At 45.1% G+C, this 24,319-nt stretch overlaps 1 long non-coding RNA gene across 1 annotated transcript in view; it reads right to left on the reverse strand.

Moving 5' to 3' along the window:
- Window positions 1–363: 363 nt before the first annotated feature.
- Window positions 364–24,319, reverse strand: part of LOC126065780 (uncharacterized) — a 53,524-nt gene continuing 29,568 nt past the window's right edge. Inside the window, exons 2-3 of the long non-coding RNA XR_007514928.1 lie at window positions 3,451–3,555; window positions 364–643 (exon numbers count right to left, since the gene is read on the reverse strand). This is a non-coding gene — a long non-coding RNA (uncharacterized LOC126065780). The remainder of the gene's footprint in view (window positions 644–3,450; window positions 3,556–24,319) is intronic.

Here is a 24,319-nt window from a genome sequence, read left to right on the forward strand (position 1 = left end):
AAATGCAGAATAGGACGGTCATGGTTTTACTGGTAGGAAATGCTCGATATTGCCTACCTGGCTGCAGTGATACGGCCCCGCCCGTATCTCCATACCGAAAGCCAGGGAAACCTCTCCTCCAACCCATCTTTCAACATGTCCAGAGTAAGACACTCCTCAAGAAATCTAGCCTCCTTTGCCCTGACATTGCTGAAGACTTGCTTCATCTATTTCAATTTCTGATTCGCACAGAGAGGAGCAGCACAATTTATCATCCCTTGGGCCAAAAAATCCATCCGGGGAGATCTATTTTTGTACATTCAGAGCAGTACGTCAAGCCTGGCTGATTCCTGGGGAAAAGCAAATGATAACAGCAAAGGAGCCTCCCAAGCGCTGCCCGCTGCCTCCACACATGCCTGACAGAAATCCTCTTACCTTTCTTCACGTGTGAAAAAGCAGGTCACAGGAGTAATGTTCACAGCAGGCCAGGTCGTGAGGGTAACGACATGTTTATAGATGGTGGAAATGCCGTCAGGCTATTTTCATGTATGTGGCTGAAATAATACTCTGGGATGCTAGCTTTTTGGTGTTTAATCTTCTATTTTCCTTTCTCCTCTTCCAAGCAGAAACTCAGCTCTGTTCATCGCCTCAAGGAAGTATGGGGCTGAGAGGAAAACAGGAAGCTGCAGTTCGTTCCAGCTATTGGTAAAGGGTCTAGGATTTAGTAAATCATAATCGTAATGAAAAACCAGTTCGTGTTGACTTGGCTTGGACTCATGACAGCCTCACGTGTGTCAGAGTAGAGCTGTGCTCCACAGGGCTTTCGATGGCTGATCCCCAGGCCTTTCTTCCAAGGCACCTCTGGGTGGACTTGAACCTCCAGCCTTTCAGTGAGCAGCCAAGCACGGTAAACATTTGCACTACTCAGGAACTCTGTCACAAGTGATACCCTGTCCAAACCCACTTGACCACACAATGGAAGCATCATCGACCGTTGCAGTTACTTAGATTCAAACAATTCCTCATCAATAATGCAGAGCTATTGTTTGCCGTGCCATCATTGTGATGGGCACCAATAAGGGTGCCGCTAAGGGACGCGTTGCTTACAATAAACAAGGAGCTACGTGCAGACTCCACAAGGCCCATCTGTTCTGAACTGGGTGATGTAGCCGTACTAACTCTGCTGGTGACAGAGCGGTTTTACTACAGACACGGTGCAACCAGGCCAGACTTGCTCCTGTTTTCTGACTGCATCAGAGCCCTGCTGGGGTGTTTATTAAATAAGCAGCCTCCATCCTCGCTAAGCCCAGATTTACATACCTAAAAATTCAACAACGCTCATGCATAAGCATTAAAAAGCTCACAAAAGGAGCCTTCCAGCCTCTGCCAAGCCCAGTCACGTTTTTATAAGGCGCCTTCACAGAGGACAGGGTGTCTTATTTTAGCAGCCGAGCGTTTAAGTTGGTTGGCATCAGTGCTGTCTTACAGACAATTCTAAATATTCTTTGACTTTCCTGATTTATTTATTTCAACAATCAGCTCTCTGCACTGCATCAGTAACCATCCAAACCTCGGACAGCCCATGGAACCGTCTGCGCACCCACCGGAAAGCCCCTTATCGGCACCGAGGTGGCTCCCTTTGTACGGGCCTGAGGCTGCTGAGAGGCCCCTGTGCGTGAGTTAATTACTGTTCACAGCCCGCCATTGTGGCTGGATTATCTCGGCAGTAAACTGCTGTCCCTTCAACAGGCCAACCCTCCAAAGAGGCTGTGCTTGAACTCAAGAGATAAGCAAACGAGGGACTGTGAGAGGGTGTACGCCGCTCCATTGCGCTCCAAGGGGCACTGACATTAGGACTCGCTGCTTAGTCATCCTGAGAGCGGCTACCGGGGGCCACCCTGTGCCCTTAACCGCCAGGCAAGCAGCCCCCTGCAGGAGGCCAGCCCTCCAAGAGGGTTTTTGAAGTTAAGCTTTCCAAGGTTAGATAGAGTTAATGGTTTTTCTAATTTGGGAATTGGACGGCTAGGGGAGACAGAAGAGAGACTGAAAACCAAGTGTGTTCCCTGTTTCTGTGCTGGGGCAGGGAGTTCTGAACAGTCAAAAGTGAAAAAAAGAAAAACATTATCATTACGGCATAGCAAATGTGGATTATTTAATTTCTCCTTTTTTGTAGTTTGGCAGTGAGAGTGGTTTCAGATCAGCTGCTAAACCAAAGGTTGGCGGTTCGAACCCATCCAGCGGCATTGCAGAAGAAAGGCCTGGCTATCTGTGCCCACAAGGATTACAGCCAAGAAAACCCTATGGAGCAGTTCTACTCCGTAACGCTTGGGGTCGCCATGAGCCGGGCTTGATTTGAGGCAGCCAACAACAATGGTTCAGCAGTAAACACGGGTTATTTGGATGGTTAAAGAAAACAAAAGAAAAAATATCCCACTTGAATCATGGATGTCAGCTGCTCCCCCTTTTTCCACTCTCCCAGACCCTACCTGTTGGTCCTTTATCTTCAGACTGCTGCCTTATAGTCAGGAGTCATCTGAGGAAGCTCTAGGCGTCCCGTTCTAATGACTGCGCCACAGAGGAAGGGAGGGGGTGAGGAAAACTGGCTGTCTTATTAATAGGAGGACACATTTCCCCAATCATCCGGAAAACTGTCCTCTTTATATTCTTAGGTCACATGACCACCCTAGCTGCAAGGGAAGCCAGGACAATGAGGGTCTGACAAAGGGGTCTGAGGGTGATGATTAGCTACCAGAACGCACTGCATCTGGCCAAGGTACCAAGGAGGAAAGAAGGGAGGGAGCAAGGAAGGAAGGAAAGGAGGGAGGGATGGAGGGTTGACTGATAGCAAGAAGGCAGGAGCGTTGAATGTTGATGAGACAGGTCAGTTAACGAGTGCTGGCTACCCATGTTCAGAACCCCAAATCGCCAGGTGCCCCTGCTCTAGTCTGAGCTCTGTCCTCCATTCCTAAGGGGCAGAAAGTCTTTTGCTTGGGATTCCATCGTCTCAGCTTTTGACACTTCACACAAACGCTCTGTGCTCAAGTACCACTGATTCAGCTGCGACAGCCACCAGAAGGGACTCCAAAGTCTATATTACGCTGAATTGTTGTTATTTACAGGCCGGCAAAAGGCCGCTCAGTGGATCTTTGGGTTTAGGCCAGGTGGATGTTCTTAAGTGCAAGAGCTGAGGGGCTCCCCAGGAGAAAGGAACATTCAAAGCTGACTCCACAGGAGTTTGTAGCTTTGAGAGGACTGTGTGCATTTGATCCATCAGCCAAAGCCGTCGTCTTCCACTGGCAGTCAACGGTTGGCCACCTCTATCCCAGCGAGCTCAGCTCTTTGCTGAGATGCCCTAATTCCACCATCACCACTTTACATTCAACACGGTTCTTTCTAGTTCCCTCCTTTAGGAGTAAGTATAGTACTCCGAGGTGTGGGCAGGAAAAGTTACCCAAGGAGACACTGACATACCTCAGGGTGGTCTAGAGGATGAATCACTCCTCATGGGATAAGCAGCTGAAGTTCTAGACACGGTGGAAAAGTCACTGGAGTCACATTTTCTGCCGGGCTTGGGTCCTGAAAATGACACAGAGCAGAAAACCAGGTGTCATCAGAATAACTCAATAAACCCAAGACAGTAATTTCCCTTCTGAGGTGGCTTCAGAGCAGTGATGCAACGGATGGAATCTGTTCAGAGACTCTTTAACTATTAGAATGGTGCTTAAGGAAGAGAGAGCCTTCCGCTAGGAGAAGGCCCCAGAAGCAGTGCTCTGTACCTGTCTCCCCGCCAAGGGCAGATTCCAGCTGGAGCGGGGGGATTTGGCAGAGACCTGAGCTATATTGAGATCACTTGTCTCTCTCTCTCTCCAGCTGAGCAGGTGTAGAGTTGAGTGTGGGACGCTACTCTGCTGGACGAACGAGGAGCAGGTTTAACGAGACAAAACCGGGCAGGAGCTGTGGGCTGAGGTTTATTAGAATCAGAGAGCAGCAGACCCAGAGGAGGAGGCCGGGGGGTCTGTCTTGCCTAGCCCTCCCCCGACCTTGACCTGTGATTCTGCACCCCCCCGCCACCCCCCCAACCCCATCCCTTTTCAGAGCATGAAGGTTCTGTAAAGTGACCGAGCCTTCAGGATGGAGAGAATTCTAGAAAATTACTTGCTGATAAAGGTGGATGGAGGCTGTAATAACTTCTGGGTTTTGTTTGCTCTTAAGGGGCTGGCTGAGGAGAGGGGATGAGGTTTGTTTTTTATTTTTTGGTTTTCCCCAAAAGTTAGCAGTTCAACTGATTCCCTGGCAGAGAGGGAAGCAAGGAGGCTGGGAGGAGATTTGCCCACAGGTGGTAAAGCCTCCCCACTGCTCTGTGCTGGGGCCCAAGGCAGTAAGAGCGCTTGGTGGCTGTTTGTTGTGTCCTCCTTCCAGTACCCCATTCACCCCACATCCCCTTGGCTGCTCTTCTCTCAGGATCCTCCCCCGCATTTTGGTGTTTTATGCCTCAGGGAAAGGGTTTTACAGCAAAGAGAAAGAGTTTCTTCTTGGATTTTAAAAAATTCCTGAGAAGAATAGAGTAACTTTAGGGTACACAAAATACACTTGTAGGGGCTAGAAAAGGATTTCCTCCTCTGGGGACAGATGGGGGCAAGAGGAATTGGGGTGAATGTGATAACAGATCGGTTAGTGGGCACAGTCCCAAAGGACACCACGGTAAGGGTCCAAATGTCCCCTTTCTCCTTGCTTAATTACTATGTCACTAAGACCCCACTAAGGAGCCCTGGTGGCAAAGTGGTTAAGTGTTCTGCTGCTAACCAAAATGTTGGTGGTTCGAACCCACCCAGCAGCTCCATGAGGGAAAGACTTAGTGAACTATTGCTGTAAAGATTACAGCCTAGAAAGGGTCCCCATGAGTTCTACCCTGTCACACGGGGTCGCCTGAGCTCTACTCTGTCACGTGGTGTCATAGATTGAATTGTGTCCCCTCATAGATTGAATTGTGTCCCCCCAAAAAGTCTGTCAACTTGGCGAGGTCACGATCCCCTTGTACGATTGTCTACCATTTTATCATCTGTTGTGATTTCCCTCTGTGTTCTAAATCCCATCACAACGATGTAATGAGATGGACTGGCAGCAGTTATACTGATGAGGTCTTCAAGCTTAGATAGTGTCTTAAGCCAATCTCTTTTGATATGAGAGAAGCGAACAGAGAGACAGGGAACCTCAGACCACCAAGAAAGCTGCACCGGGAGCAGAGTGTGTCCTTTGGACCTGAGGTTCCTGTGCTGAGATGCTCCCAGACCAAAGGACGAATGATGACAAGGCCCTTCCTCCAGAGCCAACACAGAGGGAAAGCCTTCCCCTGGAGCCTGCACCCTGACTTTGGGCTTGTAGCCTACTGGACTGTGAGAGAATAAATTTCTCTTTGTTAAAGCCATCCACTTGTGGTATTTCTGTTATAGCAGCACTAGATGACTAAGACACATGGGGTCACTGTGAGTTCTACTCTGTCACTTGGGGGTCTCTGCGAGTTCTACTTTGTCACCTGGGGTCGCTGGGAGCTCTATTCTGTGACATGGGGTCTCTTTGAGTCAGAATGGACTGGACAGCACTTAACAACAAAGGAAGGGCTCTAGCTATGGTACTGGGAGGGGGTCACTGGGGAATCTGCTTGGCCTGGTGAGCCCCAACCTCCCGGAACTACGCAGGTGGTGTCCAGTGAGGGAGCCTGGATTGACTGATGCTTGCTAATTCCAATTCACCTCTTTCACCTTCTTCCAAGGGGTCTTGATCAAATACCAGTGGTTAAGAGCTATGGCTGCTAATCAAAAGGTCAGCAGTTCGAATCCACCAGCTGCTCCTTGGAAACCCTGTGGAGCAATTCTACTCCTGTCCTATATGGTAACTACGAGTCAGAATGGAATCGATGGCAATGGGGTTTTTGGTTTTTTTTTTGTAAAGGCTCTATTAGTAATGAAGGCAATATTTTATTCTCCTGTCTGTAATCTTTTATGTCTCAACTCGTTCGGAGCCCAGGTGGGGAAGAGAGGATCTATTTATTGAGGTTACAGCTTAGAGGCCCCCAATGTAGGCGCATCGTTTCACGGCTGCCAGTCACTGATGGGCCCCAAATTTCAGGTGAAGGAATCCGGGCTTCATTCCTGTCCAGGTTCTTCTAGAATGTCTTGTGTACAGAAAGTGCTTAATCAGTATCTGTAATAGTTAATGCTGGTGGCAGGGTCCTAACGGTCAGGCTCCCGAAAGGTAGACCTGAAAAATGAAGGGAGGACAGAACTCTGGGAGCTGGGAAATCTGCCTTATTTCTCTTACTGCTAAGAGGATGCTGTCTAAGGTTTAAGTCTGGAATCTTGCAAAGGGAAGGAGAGAGAGAACTGTCCCATTAAATATATAAACGAACAACGTGCTTTGTGCTCTTCTTGAGACAATCGCCTGCAAAAGACAAACAGGACGCAGTGCCAGTCATGGCTTCTTTCCTAAAGCAAGACTGTTGTTAGCGCCAGTTAAAAATAGATTCCATTTACAAGAACTTTGCTGTCAATAAAAATTCATTTTCAGCATGAATTTGCCTCTCTCCCAACTCAACACACAGCTTCTAAACAGAAAAGAAATGTTCTGCTTAAAAATAGCAGCCTCTCCCTGTGTTTTCCTCCTTTCTTGTCCCTGTCTTGACTCTTTATCCGTTCACAGATACGCTTCCTCCTGTGCCTTCTCTTTGAGCACACCTACTTTTCAGGGCTGGGGAGGGGGCTCCTTTCATGGTCCTGAAGAGCTTCCTGGCTCCATGGAAGACAAAGTGGTACCAGAATCTACTGGACACTTTGGATGCCACAAAAAGCAAGGAAGCCTGACATGACAGTGATTTATGGAAGTCTTGGGCCTCCAAGGATGGCACATGAACAAGAAATATCCAGAGCTAAGAACACAAGCAAGGAAAGCCGGGCTGTAAGGAAGGAAGGCCAGAAGTGACTCTACATGTTGAAAACCTCACAAATATTCAGATCTTTTCAAAGGCAACGTTGGATCCTGACTTCACACTGCTCAACAGGTGACGTGAAAGAGGTCAAGGAACTTTCTACCCCAGGGTGTGAGGTGGCTTCCTTGGGAGTACTGGAGCCTTCCACCTTGAGGTATTCATCCCTCACTTACCGCATCATCCACATAAAATTGAGCATTTGGTGAATAACTCAGATCCTGGTTACGCATTTGTTACCCTGCTGTGGCCTCATCAATTTTTGATGAGTGGTTGGCCTTATTACGTGGTAAATGTCTAGCTTGGATGGGATTCAGAGTGTCTGTGATTTTGCCTAGAATATTTTTTGACCCGTCTTTAAAAAATAGGCTTTAAAATTAATCTGTATTATTTCAAAAACTCAAGGAATATATATGCCAGAAGAGATTTGTTTAAGTAATCAAAGAGAGATAGAGTCCCTGGGTGGTGCAAGCAGTTAACTTACTTGGCTACTAACTGAAAGGTTGGGGGTTTGAGTCTACCCAATGGAGCCTTGGAAGAAAGTCCTGCCAATCTACTTCTGAGAAAGACATTGAAAACCCTCTGAAGCACAGTTCTACTCTGACACACATGGGGTTGCCATGAGTGAAAACGGACTCCACAGTAACAGGCTTTACTGGCTATATGAAATCTCCATCACCAACATTTAAAAATGGAGAGCCAGACTACTGGTTTCTCTTGAAAAATCACACAGCCTGGCAACACTGGGCTCACATCTCTCATGGCAGCAACTGGCTGAAGCTGGGCAGCTGCTGCCCCTCAAATGGGCCATGCCCACTCCAGGTTCCCACATCCTCCTTGGCCAGCTTCTCTGATTCTCAGTACCTGCTGTATTCTGGAAGTATTCAGGTAGGACCCCAGATTAGGTAGAGAAGCAGCTGTCCACCTCCTACAGGTGAAGTTCAAGAGGTTGCTTACAGGCCACTTCTGGAGATGCCAATAAGGCAGGAGGGTGGCTGGAAGAGCCAGGAGCCACACACCTGCTCGGCACCTTCTCTCACTTCGTACTGTGCATGTGGATGCTGCCCCCATGGGGGTGGAGGCATAGATTTGATTACAGGTTTACTCAGTAGCCAGTCAAAACTGTGAGGTCTGTCCTGTAGTAGGTCCCATCTCTTTCTATCCCAGAGTCCCACAGGGGCCCATACAGATGGCTTAGGGAGGACAATGGGAATCCTCACTGTGAAGTCCCCCCGAGTTTAGGCTCCCAGTCCCAGCATTCAGACTTCCCTTTGATGCTTGTGGTTGAGGAGTTATATGACAATTTGTTTACAGCTGGAGATGAAGCAATCACGAGGATGGGTCACCTTGGGGAGGACAGAAACTGACTCTCTAGTACGCTGTCACCAGGTGGTAGTCAATACCAACCACAGGGTTTGAAAAACCAGGCATCTTTAGTATTATCATTTCTGTTATTATGCTGATTTTCACTAATAGAGGAATATTTCTTAGTCGTATCAATAACAATAGGAAGATTTTACAGAGGTTTGCATGTCACAATGCTTTAGGCACATTGTCCCGTTTAATCTTCTCAACTCTGTGACAGTATTACCTCCATCTTGCAAGTGAGGAAAGGGGATTTTAGAAAGGTTGATTAATGTGCCTGGGGCCAAACAAACCTTAAGTCAGGGAGCCAAGATTAGAAACCATCTGACTCTAAAACCTGTCCTCTTATTCCACCACATTTAGTTTGCAGGGTTTATATACTTCCAAAATTTTAAGTAGTAGAATTCTTTGTTTAAGTAAGTGAACTTAATATCATTTAAATTATATAGGGAGAAATTTTTCCAGAAAAAAAAAATTCACTTTATAAGGTTTGGTACCTTTCTCACCCCCCCCCACAATTTTATGTTATTTATTTATACATGCATTTATTTATTGAATTTTCTGTTATGACTTCAAAGGGAGAAAATATTCTCCTCCCCCCATACTTTCTGGTTTTGATATTTCCTTTCCTACCCCCCTCCTCCTATCTGTATATACCTGGTCCACTCACATGTTAAATCATCCCTTAAATATCATTCCCCATAGATCTGGACCAGGGCAGCGGTGGTTCAGGGCAGAAGTCTCCTTCTGTGCGGGAGACCCTGGTCCGATTCCTGGCCAAGGCAGCTCTGGCACAGTCACCACCCATCTGTCAGTGGAGGCTGGCATGTTGCTCTGATGCTGAACAGGTTTCTAGGGAGCTTTCCGAGTAAGATGGACTAGGAGGAAAGGCCTGGTGATCTACATCTGAAATTTAGCCAGTGAAAACCCTGTGGATCCTAATGGTCCAATCCAAAACCGGTCATGGGGATGGCGCAGGAGCAGACAGCTTCATCCTGTTGTGCACGTGGTCACCATGAGCTGGGGGCCAACCGTCCTTGTACAGAGCCTTGCAGGTAATGTCTCTACTTCCAAATCAATTGAAAGATTGCAGGAGGCCAAGCACCCGGACGCCCTCTACTCTTACAGCTCTGCCCCCATCTCCCACCTCTCTTCTCCACTAACGGGGTCCAGAGCTAGAAGAAAGAGGATTCACGGTGTCCCTGCACTGATAACCCGAAACTCCTTTGGGGGTGCACATTTCTCATGCAGAAGGAGATCAGACTTCAGTCTCCTTAGAGAAGAGAGAACCTTGCTCCTCCCAATCAGTGTCCAAGGGGATAACTGTTGCCTATTAACTGGCATTTCAATAGGACATCTCCACTTCAGATGTGCCAGCAATACCTCCTTCTACAAACTGATCTTGTCACGTGGAGCTGCAGGAGTTAGCCGCAGGAAAAGGCTACAGAATTTCCAGCACAACATTCTTGAAACAAAAAGTATTAAAAAAGCATTTATGAAATACCTTCAAATTAACTTTCTCGACAATTATCCAGTTATTTATCTAAACTCCTCCAGAGTCTATTTCTAATTTTAGTGGCATAGACTTGCAAGAAGGTAATGAGTTACATAGAGTTACTATACCCAGGGGAAAGCCACACTTTGCTTTTATCTTTGTTCCCTGCATTAAAACAATTTCTTAATAGGTCATCCATAGGAATTTTCTTCCTTCCTTCCTTCCTTCCCTCCCTCCCTCCCTCTCTCTGTCTGTCCCTCCCTACCTCCCCCATCCTTTTTACTTCCAATTTGCTTTCCTCTCCTTTGTTTTGTTGAAGTAACCAAGAAATAGGCAACTCTTCAAAGCCAGACTGAACTCCTGTCTTCTAGGCTTCTCCTCTTTCTACTTCCCCTTTGGGTTGTACAAACAATTTCTTTCAAGTTGATATTTTGCCTACTTGGAAGTAAACCATGGAAGCATATTTTTCTACTTGTCAAAAATCTTACTTTAAATGTCTGGGTAGCTAGAAAATAAACACCACTTGGTATGAATAACTAATCACTTTCTAAAAGACGGCCTCACCCAGTTTGCTGAATAAGATCTGAATTCTAAAAGCCTAACGCTACTATAGATGAAGATATATATATTTTTCGTAAAGTTGCCTTTTCTTTTTTCCTGACTTCTCCCTTGACCTAATCACTGGAGTAGCTTAATACCTTGCTGTGTGGGGGAGATTTTATTCTAGAACACAGCTTTTCCTCCCCTGTTCTAGATCTAGTTAATGACGCTACGCTTGTGAAGTCTATTAAGGGGCAAGTTTTGATTTGCGGTTTCATCTCACACCCTAGTTGTCTCTTTAAAAAAAAAAAAAAAAAACAGATATAACGGTTGCTTGTTGTATCCCATGTACTATTTGAGGTAGGAGATGAGGACTCAGAGATGAACAGGACCCTTACGGTGGGATAGATACATAAGACATTATGTGATGAAGACAGTATAATATGTGCTCAACCCCCACCCCCCCAAAAAAATCTGTTGCCCCTGAGTCATTTCCAATTCGTGGCGACCCCATGTATGCAGAGTAGAACTGTTCCATAGGGTTTTCAAGGCTGTGACCTTCTGGAAGCAGATTGCCAGGCCTTTCTTTCAAGGCACTTCTGGGTGGGTTCAGACCCCAACCTTTCAGTTGGCGTCAACTAAGAAAAACCAAACCTAGTGCCATCGGTCTATTCCGACTCATAGCGACCCCATAGGACAGAGTAGAACTGCCCCGTAGAGTTTCTAAGGAGCGACTGGTGGATTTGAACTGCCGACCCTTTGGTTAGCAGCTGTAGCACTTAACCACTACGACACCAGGGGGACTCCTAAAATAAGCTCAGGGGGTTATGAAAACCCAGCCAGGATGAGGAAAGTGATTCATCGCAGGGGTCTGGGTGGAGATGATGGCTTAACTGAATCTTCAGAGATGATTAGAAATGACCCAGGTAAAGGGCTGACTAGGCCATCTGGGAGATGAGAACATCACCCAAGTGTCTAAAATTCCAGATTACCTCCTGAGCAGGCAGCTTCGGCCCACCAAGGAGAAAACCCCAATTACTATGGGGTGATGAGCCCCAGTTTGCTTAGGAGTGTAACCTCAATTTGCTGAAAACAAAAAAGAGACGGTAAAATTATTTCCTTAGTAGGCCTAAAACCCAGAACAGTCAATAATCAAAAATAGTGATGATGTTAGAAAAATGCAAATCAAAACCACAGTGAGATACCATCTCACCCCAACATTATTGGCAGGAATCAAAAAAACAGGAAATAACATGTTGGAGAGGCTGCAGGGAGATGGGAACTCTATGCACTGCTGGTGGGAAAGCAAAATTGTACAACCACTGTGGAAAACAATATGGCACTTCCTTAGAAAGCTAGAAATAGAAATATCATAGGATCCAGCAATCCCACTCCTAGGAATATATCCCAGAGAAATAAGAGTTGTCACACAAATAGACATATGCACACCCATGTTCACTGCAGCACTGTTCACAATAGCAAAAAGATGGAAACAACCTAGATGCCCATCAACAAATGAGTGGATAAACAAACTGTGGTACGCACACAATGGGGTATTTACACAACGCTGAAGAACAACGATGAATCTGTGAAGCATCTCATAACATGGATGAATCTGGAGGGCATTATGCTCGGTGAAATAAGTCAATCACAAAAGGACAAATATTGTATAAGACCACCACTGTAAAAACTCATGAAAATGTTTACACACAAAAAGAAACAATCTTTGATGGGAGGGGAGGGGTGGAGGTAGAAAAACACTAAATAGACGATAGGTAAGTGGTCACTTTGGTGAACGGTAAGACAGTACGCAATACTGGGGAAGCCAGCACGACTTGTCCAAGTCAAGGTCAGGGAAGCTCCGTAGACACATCCAAACTCCCTGAGGGACGGAATTGCTGGGCTGAGGACTGTGGGGACCATAGTCTCAGGGAACATCTAGCTCAATTGGCATAACACATTTTATAAAGAAAAGGTTCTACATTCTACTTTGGTGAATAGCTTCTGGGGTTTTAAAAGCTATGAGCAGCCATCTAGGATACTCCAATGGTCTCACCCCTTCAGGAGCAAGGAAGGATAAAGAAAACTAAAGATACAAGGAAAGATTCGTCCAAAGGTCTAATGGACCACATCTACCATGGCCTCTACTAGGCTGAGTCCAGTACAACTAGACGGTGCCCGGCTACCACCACTGACTGCTCTGACAGGGATCACAACAGAAGGTCCCAGACAGAGCTAGAGAAGAATGTGGAACAAAATTCTAACTCGAAAAGAAAGATCAGACTTGCTGGCCTGAGAGAGACTGGAGAAACCCTGACAGAATGCACTCTGGACACCCTTTCAGCTCAGTAATGAAGTCACTCCCAAGGCTCACCCTTCAGCCAAAGACTGGCCAGGCCCATAAAACAAAACGAGACTAAAGGGGCACACCAGTCCTGGGGCAAGGACCAGAAGGCAGGAGGGAACAGGTAAGCTGGTAACAGGGAACCCAACGTTGAGAACAGAGAGTGTTGACAGGTCACGGGGCTGTTAACCAATGCTGTAAAACAATATGTGTACTAACTGTTTCATGAGAAACGACTTTGTTCTGTAAACTTTCACCTAAAACCAAAACCAAACCTGCTGCTGTTGAGTCGATTCTGACCCATGGCGACCCTATAGGACAGAGTAGAACTGCCCCATAGAGTTTCCAAGGAGTGCCTGGCGGATTCGAACTGCTGACCTCTTGGTTAGCAGCCATAGCACTTAACCACTATGCCACCGGGGTTTCCAAACTTTCATCTAAAGGACAATTAAAAAAAAAAAAAATCTGAAAAATAGTGACGAAGTAAGTTAAGCCTGCTTATTAGTATTGTGTTGAGCTTACGAATTACTGGGAATATTTTGAGTGTAAAGTGTTTATAATATTTAAGACAATTTGTCACACTAGGATGGAGCCATGGTGGTACAGTGGTTAAAGCACTCGGCTGCTAAGCGAAAGGCCAGCTGTTTGAACCCACCAGCCGCTCCACAGGAGAAAGCCCCGATGATCTCTTCCTGTAAAGATTATAGCCTTGGAAACCCTATGGGGCAGATCTACTCTTTCCTACAGGGTTGCTGAGTCTGAATTGACTCGACAGCAATGGGTTTGGTTTTGGTTTTGGGTCACGTTAGGATAAAGATTAACCTTGGTTTTCAGCTAAAACACGGAATTTAGAAATTAATTTTAGATGCGTGATATTAAGTTGAACAGTATAAGGGAATTTACCTAAATATAAACAATACTGGAATATTTAAGAGAGCTTGAGAGTCCTCTTTTTATTATCACAATTTACAAGGGCTTTTTTTTTTTTTTTAAGTATTTGGGAGAGAGCTTTACTTGTTAATTAGGCAAATACATTGCTTAAAAAGAACCAGATATATTAAATGTATGAAGGTATTTTGAAATATTTAAAGTAATTTAATTCAGTAGCTTATTAAAACTCTTCTTAAAATTGTTCTAAAGTACAATTTTATAACTAGAACACTAGAGCTTTTCGGTTGAACTTGAAGTCTTCAGTAAAACATAGTTCTGTCTTGTTTGCTTCAATCAGTTGAATATTAAAGAGAACAGAAACAAAACAGGTCATGGTGGATTGTCTTTTCTCTGCTTGGACGACGTCCTTAGCATCGACAACTCCAGGGGCTGAGCAATTAGCAGGACGCCGTGCAGACAGGCCTCTTGTTGAGGTGGCAGCAGGGCTGGTGAGCCAGAACTACACCCGCTGAAACTGGCAGAAGCAATGAGCTGGAGGAGCCCACAACAGCTGGGGGAGCGCTTTAAGACAGTCCTGGCTCAAAAAGTGTGGAACGCAACGGGATGGAGAGCGAATAACATTTACGTAACTTTAAAACGCATACCCGCCAACGTCTGTCAGTGTGTTGGACTGTGGTGGCCTGCATGTTGCTGTGATGCTGGAAGCTGTGCCACCGGTATTTCAAATGCCAACAGTGTGGCCCATGGTGGACAGGTTTCAGAGGTGCCTCAAGACACAGTAGGAAGAAAGACCTGGTGATCTACCTCTGAAATCTACCTCTGAAAATCAGCCAATGAAACCCTATGGGTCACAGCAGAGTAGTACCCACTGTAGTGCTGGAAGATGAGCCCCTTAGGTTGGAGCACAGCCAAAATAGACAGCGGACACAACAATGGACTCAACAACGGACTCAACAACAGACTCAACAATGGACTCAACAATAGACTCAACAACGGACTCAACAACGGACTCAACAATAGACTCAACAATGGACTCAAGAATGGACTCAACAATGGACTTAACAATGGACTCAACAATGGACTCAAGAATGGACTCAAGAATGGACTCAACAGTGGACTCAACAGTGGACTCTACAGTGGACTCAACAGTGGACTCTACAGTGGACTCACACATGCCAACGACCGTGAAGGTGCAGAGGAGCAAGCAACGTTTCATTCTTCTGGGCATGGGGTCGCCCTGAGTCGGAGCTGACTTGATGGCAGCTAACGACAATAACAAACACATATATCCACATACCACCGCTGTGTCCTTTTCACAGGTGACACTGAAGGATACCCTGAAATATACCAGAAAGGGGACCTCTGCAGAGGGCAGGGGCAATGATGATGGGGATTATGATTGAGGGTGAAGACTACAGAGAGAGGGGGCCCCAGGTGGACACAAGTGCTGCAAAGTAAGGTGTGTGATTACCTAACCCTTTGATAAACATGCTTAAAAACCAACAAACCAAAAAAAAAAAAAAAAACCAAGGAAAAACAAGCAAACGGACAAAACAAACGCCTCCCAGCGTGTTGATCTCATTTGCCAAGGGTCTTAGATACAGCTCTCCTACTGCAAATGGAAACACATTTGTTATGAAATCACTCAGAATCGTCCGTCTCCAAAGGAAATTAAATTTCTGGGTAGCGGTGATTCTACAAACCTTCTCTCTGTGCCTGTCCTAATATGAGAATCTGACAGACACTGAGCAAGAGTGATAATTACGAGGGTGATGGCGGTTTTTATTTTCCGATGTGTGTCTGTAGGTTAGATTTAATTTTCTGTTTTTAAGATGTTACCGCTTTTTTCCGAATACAGCCCTAATTTGGAAAGAGAGACACAGGCCATACCTTCATTAACTTAAGCCATTAATTATTTGATCCTCTGTTCTCCTGTTCATTCAAACCACTAAGGAATGTTAGACTTTGATAACACCAAGCACCTACAGGAGTGTCTTTCATTTTACATTCTGTTGCTCCAGGGTGATAGGCAAAGCAGAAAATAGATAGACACATTCCTTGCCTCCAAGGCCAGACTGACACTAAATGAAGACACTCACTCTGGACAAAAAAAAAACAAAAGTTTCCATGGAGTTGATTTCAATGAGGGAGTCAGAAGGCAACCATTTCTCTGTGATGAATTGAATTACGTCCTTCGACTCATAGCGACCCTATAGGACAGAGAAGAACTGCCCCATAGAGTTTCCAAGGAGCGCCTGGCAGATTCGAACTGCTGACCCTTCGGTTAGCAGCTGTAGCACTTAACCACTGTGCCACCAGGGTTTCCCTCCTTCATAATTATGTGTTGTAAATCCTGCCCCCTAAACTTGTGTGAGGACTTGAAGCACTTATTAATGAAGATCAAAGACCATAGCCTTCAGTATGGATTGCACCTCAACATAAAGAAAAAAAAAAAAAATCCTCACAACTGGACCAATGAGCAACATCATGATAAACGGAGAAAAGATTGAAGTTGTCAAGGATTTCATTGAACCTGGATCCACAATCAACAGCCACGGAAGCAGCAGTCAAGAAATCAAAAGACGCATTGCATTGGGTAAATCCGCTGCAAAGGAGCTCTTCAAAGTGTTGAAGAGCAAAGATGTCACCCTGAAGATTAAGGTGTGCCTGACCCAAGCCATGGTATTTTCGATCGCATCATGTGCACGTGAAAGCTGGACAACGAATAAGGAAGACCGAAAGAGTTGACGCCTTTGAATTGTGGTGTTGGCGAAGAATATTGAATATACCATGGACTGCCAAAAGAACGAGCAAATCTGTCTTGGAAGAAGTGCGGCCAGAATGCTCCTTAGAGGCAAAGATGGTGAGACTGCGTCTTACATACTTTGGACATGTTGTCAGGAGGGATCAGTCCCTGGAGAAGGACATCATGCTTGGCAGAGTACAGGGTCAGCGGGAAAGAGGAAGACCCTCAACGAGGTGGATTGACACAGTGGCTGCAACAATGAGCTCAAGCATAACAACGATTGTAAGGATGGCGCAGGACCGGGCAGTGTTTCGTCCTGTTGTGCACAGGGTCGCTATGAGTCGGAACCGACTCGACGTCACCTAACAACAGTAACATACATGAGAAGCCCTGGTGGCGCAGTGGTTAACAGGTACAGCGAGCTATAGCTGCTAATCAAATGGATGGAAGTTCAAATCCACCAGCCGCTCCATGGAAACCCTATGAGGCAGCTCTACTCCGTCCCATAGGGTTGCTATGAGTTGGAAGTGACTCAACAGCAACATGGTTTTATACTTGTGGAAAGGAACTCAGGTAGCATAATGGTTAAGTGCTTGGCTGCAAACTGAAAGGTCCGTGGTTTGAACCAATTAGCCGCTCTTTGCGACAAAGACCCAGAAATCTTCTCCAGTAAAGATTGTTGTTATTGTTGTTGTTAGGTGCCGTTGAGTTGGTTCTGACTCATATCAACCCTGTGTACAATAGAACTAAGCACTGCCGGGTCCTGCACCATCCTCACAGTCGTTGCCACATTTGAGTGCACTGCTGCAGCCACTGTGTTGGTCCATCGCATTGAAGGTCTTCCTCTTTTCTGCTGACCCTCTACTTTACCAAGCATGATGTCCTTCTTCAGGGACTGATCCCTTCTGGTAACATGTCCAAAGTACGTGAGACAAAGTCTCGCCATTCTCACTTCTGAGGAACATTCTGGCTGTACTTCTTCCAAGACATATTTGTTCATCCTTCTGGCAGTCCATGGTATATTCAATATTCTTCACCAACACCACAACTCAGAGGCATCAATTCTTCTTCGGTCTTCTTTACTAATCGTCCAGCTTTCCCATGCATATGAAGCAATTGAAAATACCATGGCTTGGATCAGGCACACCTTAGTCCTCAAAGAGACTAAGCAAAGATCTTTGCTTTTTAACACTTTAAAGAGGTTCTTTGCAGCAGATTTATCCAATGCAACGCATCATTTGATTTCTTGACTGCTGCTTCCGTGGGCGTGCATTTGATTTCTTGACTGCTGCTTCCGTGGGCGTCAATTGTGGATCCAAGTAAAATGAAATCCCTGACAGCTTCAATATTTTCTGTTTATCATATGTTCCTTATTGGTTCAGTTGTGAAGATTTTTGTTTTCTTTATGTTGAGGTGTAATCCATAGTGAAGGCCGTGGTCTTTGATCTTCATCAGTAAGTACTTCAAGTCCTCTTCACTTTCAGCAAGCAAGGTTGTGTCATCTGCATATTGAAGATTGTTAATGAGTCTTCCTCCAATCCTGATGCCCCGTTCTTCTTCATATGGTCCAGCTTCTTGGATTATTTCATCTGCATACAGCTTGAATAAGTAAAAGGATACAACCATGACGCACACCTTTCCTGATTTTAAACCACACAGTATCCCCTTGTTCTGTTCGAATGACTGCCCACTGGTCTGTGCACAGGTCCCTCATGAGCACAATTAAGTGTTCCAGAACTCCCATTCTTCGCGATGTCATCCACAATTTGTTATGATTCATACAGTCAAATGTGTTTGCACGGTCAATGTTATGGATTGAATTGTGTCCCTCAAAAATGTGTGTCAACTTGGCTATGCGGGTTTCCAGTATTGTGTGACTGTTCACCATTGTGTCACCTGATATGGTTTTCCTTTGTGTTGTAAATCCTACCTTTACGATGTTAAGGAAGCAGGATTTGAGGAAGTTATGTTAATGAGGCAGGACTCAATCTACAAAATTATGTTGTATCGCAAGTCAGTCTCTTTTGAGATAACAAAGAGAGAAGCAAGCAAAGAGACGGGGGAGCTCATGCCACCAAGAATGAAGAACCAGGGGGGAAGCATGTCCTTTGGACTCAGGATCCCTCCACCGAGAAGCTCCTAGATCAGGGGAAGATTGATGACAAGGACCTGTCCCCAGAGCTAATAGAGAGAAGGGCCTTCCCCAGGAGCTGGCACCCTACATTTGGTTTTCTGGCCTCCTAGGCTGTGAGAGAATAAATTTCTCTTTGTTAAAGCCATCCACTTGTGCTATTTCTGTTAGAGCAGCGCTAGATAAGTGTGGTTGTTGTTAGGTGCCGTCTCTATGTACAACATAGTGACCCTATGTACAACAGAACGAAACACTGCCCGATCCTGCACTATCTTCACAATCGTTATGCTTGAGCTCATTGTTGCAGACACTGTTGACAATCCGTCTCGTTTAGGGTCTTCCTCTTTTTTGTTGACCGTTTACCAAGCATGTCCTTCTCCAGGGACTGATCCTTCCTGACAACATGTCCAAAGTACATGAGATGTAGTCTCGCCATCCTTGCTTCTAAAGAGCATTCTGGTTGTACTTCTTCCAAGACAGATTTGTTTGCTCTTCTGGCAGTCCATGGTATATTCAATATTCTTCAACAACACCACAATTCAAAGGTATCAATTCTTCTTTGGTCTTCCTTATTCATCGCCCAGCTTTCACGTGCATTGGAGGCGACTGAAAACACCATGGTCTAATTCACTTCACTTTCACTAGATAAACGAGACAGTCAATAAAACACAGGTAAACATCTTTCTGGTGTTCTCTGCTTTCAGCCAAGGTCCGTCTGACATCAGCCATGATATCCTTCTTTCTACGTTCTCTTCTGAATCTGGCTTGAATTTCTGGCAGTTCCCTATCAAAGTATTGCTGCAACCATTTTTGAATCATCTTTAGCAAAGCTTTACTTGCACGTGATATTAATGATATTGTTCAATAATATACACATTCTGTTGGATCCCTTTTCTTTGCAGTGGAAACAAATATGGGTCTCTTCCAGTTGGTTGTTCAGGTAGCTGTCTTCCAAATTTCTTGGCATAGATGACTGAGCACCTCCAACACGGCATCCGTTCATTGAGACACCTCAGCTGGTATTCCGTCAGTTCCTGGAACCTTGCGTTTCGCCAATGCCTTCAGTGCAGCTTGGACTTCTTCCTTCAAAACCATCGGTTCTTAATCATACGATACCTCTTGAAATGGCTGAACATCGACCAGTTCTTTCTGGTACGGTCTCTGTGTATTCCTTCCATCTTCTTTTGATGGATCCTGCATCATTCAATATTTTTCCCATAAAATAGACTCCTTCAAAATTGCAACTTGAGCCTTGAATTTTTTCTTCAGTTCTTTCAGCTTCAGAAATGCAGAGGGTGTTCTTCCCTTTAGGTTTTCTAACTCCAGGCCTTTGCACTTTTCATTGTAATACCCTATTTTGTCTTCTTGAGCCGCCCTTTGACATCCTCTGTTCAGCTCTCACTTCATCATTTCTTCCTTTTGCTTTAGCTATTCCAAGTTCAAGAGCAAGCTTCAGAGCTTCTTCTGACGTTCATTCTGGTCTTTGCTTTCTTTCCTGTCTTTTTAATGACCTCTTGCTTTCTTCATGTAGAATGTCCTTGATGTCATCCTATAACTTGCTTGATCTTTGGTCATTAGTGTTCAACTCATCAAATCTATTCTTGAGATGCTCTCTAAATTCAGGTGGAGTATACCGTATTTTTTCACAAATAATGCACAACTTCTTTGTTTGCCAACCACATCCTCCCCCTGTGAGGTATTTTCATAGGTACCACTATGCCAATTTTTTTTTACATGCTGCTTTAAAAAAATTAGCATAGCATGCTTACAAGAATATCTAGCAGGAGGAGGGATTCGTTTGCAGCCAAATGAAAAGGTGCACGTTATTTGCATACAAAAAATGTACTCAAAGTCATATTTTGGCTCTCCTGGACTTAATTTTTTTTTCAGATTCAACTTGAACTTGCATATGAGCAACCGATGATCTGTTCCGTAATCAGCCCCTGGCTTTGTTCTGACAGATGATATTGAGATTCTCCATTGTGTCTTTCTACAGATGTGGTCAATTTAATTCCTGTGTATTCCATCTGGTAAGGTCCACATGTATAACTGCAGTTGATGTTGCTGAAAAAAAGGTATTTGCAACGATGTGATCTCTGGCATCATTTCTATCACCAAGGCCATATTTTCCAACTACTGATCCTTCTTCTTTGTTTCCAACTTTTGATTTCCAATCACCAGTAATTATTAATGCATCCTGACTGCATGTTTGATCAATGTCAGACTGTACATGTTGGTAAAAGTGTTCAATTTCTTCATCTTTGTCCTTAGTGTTTGGCATGTAAATTTGAATAACAGTCATATTAATTGGTCTTCCTCATAGGCATATGGAAATTACCCTATCACTGACAGCTTTGTACTTCAAGATAGACCTTGAAATGCTCTTTTTGACAATGAATGTGACATCTTTCCTCTTTGATTTGTCATCAAACATAATATTGTTTGATTCAAGATGGCCTAGGAAACCCTTTGGGGCAGTTCTACTCTGTCGCAATTCACTGGAGGGCACACAATAACAACAGCAACAACAACATGCCTGTGGATGTAATCCCATTTGGGAATAGAATTCTTTGTTATGTTAATGAGGCCATATCAGTGTGGGGTGTGTTTTAAACCTAATCACTATTGAGATATAAAAAGAGCAGATTAGGCACAGAGAAGAAGCAAGCGTGAATGGGGGAAAGATAGATCCCAGTTGGAGATCTCCAAGGAATGCTGAGAAGGTTCAAGAAGCTGAGACAAGGACTTTATGCTAGAGCAGACAGAGAGCCTTCCCATAGAGCTAGGGCCCTTAACTCGAATTTCTAGTCTCCTAAACTGTTTTTTTTTTTTTTTTAAACTGTGAGAAAATAAATTTCTATTTGTTAAAGCTTCCCACTTACAGTATTTCTGTTACGGTGGCACTAAGAAACTAAAGCAGTCTGGTGATGCAGTGGTTAAGTGCTCGGCTACTAACTGAAAGGTTGGAGATTCAAACCCACCGAGTGGGTGTATGGGAGAAAGACCTGATGTAAAGATTACAGCCAAGAAAATCCTACAGGGCAGTTCTACTCTGTCACATGCGGCTGCATGAGTTGCAATAGACTCAATGGCACACAACAGCGAGAAATTAAGATGCTCTCCCTGCTTGAAAGTGCTCACCTGCCACATCAATGCTCCCTGTACTCCCCCGTCACCTGCCTGATGCAGGAGGTTTTGCTCTATTTTAGGATGTTTTCCACCGTGCTCAGATTGGGGCTTCATAGCTGGCTCTTGGAGACTAATGTCAGCATCTGTGCAATTTCTTTAAGTGTCACCTGCCCTCAGCCAGATAATGGGCTCGGATAATTACAGCTGACATTGCAGTGGCTTTCAATTTTCAACGTGTGGAAAAAGCTGCCAAAGGACTGAACTGAGGTTTATCCTGTCAACGGATTTTTATCCTCTACTGCCATCACTTGTAAGCGGGCTTTCAGGTAATTAAGAGGAAAGCTGGTTGGGCAGAAATAGAAACGATGCCTCTCCTGCCCAAGGAGAAGAAAAAGGAGAGGTCTGATTAAAAGCTCGGGCCTGGATCGTGGCACTGCAAGATCAAGAGCATTGGTGCCTGTAGTGGGATGGGGGAGATCCCCTGGGATCCGTTCCAGCCTCTCTCCTAGCTCTGGTGGCTGCCGGCAACGCTCGGCGTTCTTTGGCTTACGGCTCATCACTCTAATCTCCGCCTCTGTCTTCACATGGCTTCTTCTCTGTGTGTCTGTGACCTCTCCTCTTCTTATATCAGGACACCAGTCATTGGTTGTAGGGCCCACGGAGTTCATCCGGAACCTCAGAATGTGAATTGATTTGAAAATAAGGTCTTTGCAGATATAATTGGTTAAGATGAGATCCTGCTGGAGGAGCGTGGGCCCTACATCCAATGACTGGTGTCTTTTTAAGAAGAGGACACACAGAGATACACAGAGAGAAGAACCAGGGTGAAGACAGAGGCAGAGACGGGAGTGATGCAGCTACAAGGATTGCTGGCAGACACCGGAAGCTAGGAGAAAGGATAGAAGGGAAACTCCTTCAGAGCCTCCAGTAGGAACCAACCCTGCCAACACCTCAGTTTCAGACTTCTGGTCTCCAGAACTGTGAGAGAATAAACTTCTGTTGTTTTCAGCCACCCAACCTGTAGTATTTTACAATGATGCCCTAAGAATCTTGTAGAGAGCCCAAAGAAGACAAACACACAAACAAATAAGTGCTCCCCTGAGCTCAATGGGCTACATAAATCTTTGAAAAAGTCCCATTAGGGAAGGCTGCCCAGGGCTTGATAAATGATATTGCCAACGTCAAGGATTCTGTTAGAGTTGAGATAAGAAATGGATCCAATAATGCCGGAACCATGGGAAAAATAACTTTGGATAAAGAATGTCCTCTACATGCAAACCCACGTGCACGTGACGAAAGCCATGGTGGTCTGAATGCTTTGGGAAGAATGGTCACAATATGAACAACGGTAGGATTAACCGTAACTACAGTGCCACATGCAAGGCACGTCCCTAACCAATCACATGGGCTCTCCCAGTTAGTTTCCTCGAACTTACGAGCTAGTTAAAACTGACGTCTATATTTCAAAGCCACTTCCCATCTGACCGTTTGTTGTACTGTGGTGGCTCGCCCGTTGCTGTGATGCTGGAAGCTATGCCACTAGTATCTCAAATACCAGCAGGATCACCCATGGTGGACAGATTTCAGTGAAGTTTTCACACTAAGACAGGCTACTCCCCAAAATCAGCCAATGAAAACTCTTTGGACCACAACAGAACACTATCCAATAAAGTGCTGGAAGATGAGCCTCCCAGGTTGGAAGGCACTCAAAATACACAGTGGCCAGGCAGTGGAATGGAGCTTATCAATGATTGTGAAGATGGAGCAGGACCAGGCAATACTAGGTTCTGTTGCGCACGGGGTTGCCATGCATCTGAGCCGACTCCATGATAGCTATCAATGACAAAATATTTTACTGCTGAGGGCTTTTAAGATGAGCGCTTCTTAGTAATTTGTCCATGATCTCATAGCTACTAAGAGTCAGAAACAGGACTTGAACACAGAGCTCTAGACTGCACGCCGTCAATACCATACCACTGTGGCACACAGGCTCTCATATAACAGTCTTCCCCGAAGCTTCTGTAAATCCACAGCCACTTGTCTTCAGCTGTCGTCATGTGGGACCTGTCTGATGGTGGGGGCCACTGAACAATGTTCGGACCCCTCGCCTCCCCCCCCAGTGTATGGTCTAGTATGCAGTTTCAGATCTTCCTGAGCGGCAATTAACTTCTGAAAATGATTATGACATTGGTTCACCTTCAGGGTGACATTTGTCACTGGGCCATTGATGTTTTCGGGTGGCTCAAGCCTGACTCTCTCCACCTGGGAATGAGAGTGCCATCTGAAGACAAAGAGAGAGAAATGCTTCTCCATTTTACATTATTGTTGTTCGGCGCCATCGAGTTGGTTCCGACTCATGTACAACAGAGTGAAACACTGCCCGGTCCTGCGTCATCCTCACAGTCGTCGTTACGCTTGAGCCCATCGTTGCAGCAACTGTGTCAATTCATCTCGTGGAGGGTCTTCCTCTTTTTTGCTGACCCTCTCCATTTTCCACTAATACTTAAAAAAATTTTCATTTTATTTTTGTTGTAGTTGAGAACCTACACAACAGAATATACACCAAGTCAACGATTTCTGCATGTACAATCTAATGACATTTATTACATCCTTCAAGTTGCACAACCACTCTTACCCCCCTTTTCTGAATTGTTCCTCCCCTATTAGCATAAACTCCCCGCCCCTTAAGCTATGCATCTAACCTTTTGAGTTGCTGTTGT

Source organism: Elephas maximus, chromosome 22, assembly GCF_024166365.1.
Source record: "Elephas maximus indicus isolate mEleMax1 chromosome 22, mEleMax1 primary haplotype, whole genome shotgun sequence".
NCBI lineage: Eukaryota > Metazoa > Chordata > Mammalia > Proboscidea > Elephantidae > Elephas > Elephas maximus.